Here is a 3,888-nt window from a genome sequence, read left to right as displayed (position 1 = left end):
TGTGAAGTTCTCCTTTAAACTTGTATGGGGATTAAACTTGGCAGTGATTTAAAGTAATTAATTCATATGTCTGTTGTTAGCAAGGTCCAGTAATTAAAATCTACTTTAGAGTAAGTTATTAACTCTCCAATAAAAAAAAGCACTTTATCAACTTATCAGTTTTAGCTATTTATTCTGGTTGACAGATGAGATAGGGAAGTTATTGACTGCACATAATCACCTCTGTACTTTCACCAGTAAGCACTGGGGTCAAATGGAAGTCTAGGTTGTTCAAGGTCAAAATTTAAATATAGAATAAACCAGTTCAGATTGCTGGGGTGGGGGAAGGTGCCCTTGGATCTTGTCACCTTTGCAATACTGTCTCCTGAAATTTTGCAAAGTCTGTTTTTACTCTGTTCACAATTTTCAAATTTCTAAAGTAAAAACCTAGACCAAGGGGCTTCTCTGGTGGCGCAGTGGTTGAGAGTCCACCTGCCGATGCAGGGAACACGGGTTCGTGCCCTGATCCGAGAAGATCCCACATGCTGCGGAGCAGCTGGGCCCGTGAGCCATAGCCGCTGAGCCTGCGCGTCCGGAGCCTGTGCTCCGCAACGGGAGAGGCCACAACAGTGAGAGGCCCGCGTACTGCAAAAAAAAAAAAAAACCAAAACCTAGACCGAGTATTTCATACTGAGGTCAGATATTAAATTGCTTTACTTTTATGGTTTTTTTGCAATATTACTAACTATAGTCACCATGCTGTACATTACATACCCATGACTAATTTATTTTATAAGTGGAAGTTTGTACCTTTTGACTCCCTTTGTATAATACTTTTAAAAACTAATATAATATTAAAAAACTAATATTATATGTCAATTATATCTCAATTTTTTAAAAAGGTAAAATTTAAAAAATTTTTTAAACCTTTAGATGCTCTCCTTGTGAACAGGCTGGGGGAAGAATTCTAGTTAAGTGTATTACCTGGGACACAACAGGTGCAAGCCTTTTATTTGCAGGCCTAAACTAGCCACATTCTTCCATCTCATGATAGCAAGGTTCCTTTTATTCTGCTTTCCTTCTTGCCCTGACATTTGGTTGCATTTATTCAGCTTGAGGGCAACCATAATGGGCCCTTTGCTTTCCCCTGGTTGGCTTGTGATGAACTACTACCAAGGTCAGTTCAGGTCTAATTCTGTATGTGGTCAGCCATGACTACAATAGTGGTTCCCAAGCCCAGCTGATCATCAGGACTATCTGGGGTGGTATTTAAAGAGCTTTTTAGGCCTCATCCCAAACGTACTGAATCTGGATCTTTAGGGTAGAGCTGATGAATCTGTATGTTTCAAATCTTCCCAAGGTGATTCTGATATTCAGCCAAGTTTGGGACGTGGTCCAGGACCCTCTCCAGGTAATTAGAGATCCCATGAGTGTGGCCTTAGGGTATTGCCTCTGAGAAACTGCCATCTACTTACCAGAAGATTCTGAAAAGACCAGAGGTTCCTATTTGCAGTCTGCCCTTAATGACTACCCACTACCTTGGCGAAGAATTCAGTGTTCTTTCTCTGTCACTCTCACTCCCTCAGGCTGTCCTTGTGACTTATTTACTCTTTCAAGCTGCCCAGCAGTGGTGCTGGTGAAAATAAGGTAGGCTTTGGTCTTATAGACTTGACATGGCCTCTTGGCTCAGCCTCCTCTATGGGGGCCATTTACCTCATCTGTACAGTGGAGATAATGTTGTCCTCCCAAGGATGTTATGAAGACCAGAAGAATGTATTAATATTACACCCTGCACTAGGCATTATAACTTATTTGGTTTTACTTATCCACCTCTATGAGTATGTTGGGTAAATGAAGCTTGGTCATCAGTTTTCCCTGATTGTAGCCCCTGGATTGCTCTAGGCAGTGTTTCTCAAAGTAAGGAACATAGATCACCTGCATCTGAATAGGAGGGAGAGAGGAGAGAAATCTGCTCTTATGTAACTGTAACTTTCTGCACTTTTGAATTTTTTATTGCAGTATAACGTACACATAGCAAAGTGTATTTATTCTAAGTGAACAGCTCAGTGAATTTTCATAAACTGAAGACACTCATGAAACTAACACCCAGATCAAGAAAGAAAACATGGCCAGAACCCCAGAAGCTCTCTGCACTCAAACTTTGAGAACCAGTGTCATAGGAAGAGCCCAGCTGGGGAACTCCCCTTTGCCACAGTCCCGCTCCGTTCTCACGAGCCAAATCTGCGTGCCGTGTGAGCCCTCCCCAATCTGAGAGCCTGTGGCCTCACATGCACCCTTAATAGTGATGAGACTTCCTCTGTCAGAAGGGTCACAGAGGATGTTTCCATCATTTATATTCTTGCATACACCCTAAACTGCTTACGGTAAATGAATTCAGGTCCTAGCCAACAAGGAGTGGAGATCACTCATTGTCTGAAAGCATCAGCTTATTACAACACTCCAGCATTTTCTCACGGAAGGGTGAATGAGGTAGATTCTAGTGTAATTACCTTTGTGTAATTGAAAACTAAATCACTGATGACTGCATAGTTTAAATATCCATTTAAATACTTTCATTTATTGCACTTATTTTTGCAGGACATGCTACTACCAAATAGGCTATTAATTTTTCTAGTGGATTAAAATCTGCATGGGAACATTAAAAACTAGCACAGCTCAAATAGATGCTCTCTTCTTCCAGAAATCATTAGAGAGAGCTTGTCTTTTTCTTTAATCCACCTATTCAAAATAATCTATTAGACTAAGACCTGTAATAACACAGGTCTTGCCCAAAAGAGATCAGGTTTTTCTATGCAATATAATTTAGGCAAGATTTTAAATAATAGAACAAGAGCCCGTGGTGCTTTTGCCTGTATCTCCTCAAATTTTTTTTTTTTTTGTGGTACGCGGGCCTCTCACTGCTGTGGCCTCTCCCGCTGCGGAGCACAGGCTCCGGACGCGCAGGCTCAGCGGCCATGGCTCACGGGCCCAGCCGCTCCGCGGCACGTGGGATCCTCCCGGGCTGGGGCACGAACCCGCATCCCCTGCATCGGCAGGCGGACTCTCAACCACTGCGCCACCAGGGAAGCCCTCTCCTCAAATTTTAACATGCACACCAATTACCCGGGGGTCTTGTTAAAATGCAGATTCTGATTTCGTGTGTCTTGAGGCCTGAGATTCTGCATTTCTAACAGGTTTGCAGCTGGGGCTGATGCTGCTGGTCTGAGGGCCACACCTTGAGCAGCAAGAGTATTCAGAATAAGCCCTGACTAGAAGCCTGCGTACATATCTGAGCTTCAGTTTCCTCATATATATAGACAATTTCTAAGTCCCTTCTAACTGTACAATTCCACAATTCAATAATCTCTCTTCACTTATTAGCTCATTTTTCTTTAGGCTGCTGATTCTCATTGTTTATAAGCTGTTGTATTAGGTATTGTGTATTGGAGGGCCAGGTAAAAACTCTTACTTATGGCTGAAAAGTTTTATTTTTCAATCTTCTACAAGTCTACCTCAATCCATGGAAAATTTTGACTAATAATAACATGATACTGGCCTTGGACCATAAGCTAAACTTGAGTCAGCAGTGCAGGGCTTTGGATTAAGCAAGTGTGAACCTGGGAGTATAACCAAAAGAAAGGGACAGCTAGGACTTCCCTGGTGGCACAGTGGTTAAAAGTCCACCTGCCAATGCAGGGGACACAGGTTCGAGCCCTGGTCCGGGAGGATCCCACATGCTGCGGAGCAACTAAGGCCATGTGCCACAACTACTGAGCTACTGAGCCTGTGCTTTAGAGCCCGCAAGCCACAACTACTGAGCCCCCATGCCACAACTACTGAAGCCCACGTGCCTAGAGCTCATGCTCCTCAAAAAGAGAAGCCACCGCAATGAGAAGCCTGTGCACCGCA

Source organism: Mesoplodon mirus (assembly GCF_964341445.2).
Source record: "Mesoplodon mirus genome assembly, chromosome: 8".
Classification (NCBI taxonomy): Eukaryota; Metazoa; Chordata; class Mammalia; order Artiodactyla; family Ziphiidae; genus Mesoplodon; species Mesoplodon mirus.
The sequence above is the reverse complement of the archived record's forward strand: the minus strand, read 5'-3'. Positions refer to the sequence as shown.